Source organism: Arachis duranensis, chromosome 1 (genome assembly GCF_000817695.3).
Source record: "Arachis duranensis cultivar V14167 chromosome 1, aradu.V14167.gnm2.J7QH, whole genome shotgun sequence".
Lineage (NCBI taxonomy): Eukaryota > Viridiplantae > Streptophyta > Magnoliopsida > Fabales > Fabaceae > Arachis > Arachis duranensis.
The window spans coordinates 71,557,672-71,558,006 of record NC_029772.3 but is presented as its reverse complement, the minus strand read 5'-3'; positions in this window follow the sequence as shown (position 1 = coordinate 71,558,006).

Genomic DNA, 335 nt, shown 5'->3' with positions numbered 1-335 from the left:
CAATGGAGTTGCTCCTGAAGTCTACAGACTCATGCTTTTCCCTTTTGCTGTAAGAGACAGAGCTAGAATATGGTTGGATTCACAACCCAAGGATAGCCTGGACTCCTGGGATAAGCTGGTCGCTGCCTTCTTGGATAAATTCTTTCCTCCTCAAAAGCTGAGCAAGCTGAGAGTGGATGTTCAAACCTTCAAACAAAAAGACGGTGAATCCCTCTATGAAGCTTGGGAAAGATACAAGCAGCTGACCAAAAGATGTCCATCTGACATGTTTTCAGAATGGACCATATTAGATATATTCTATTATGGTCTATCTGAATTTTCGAAAATGTCATTGG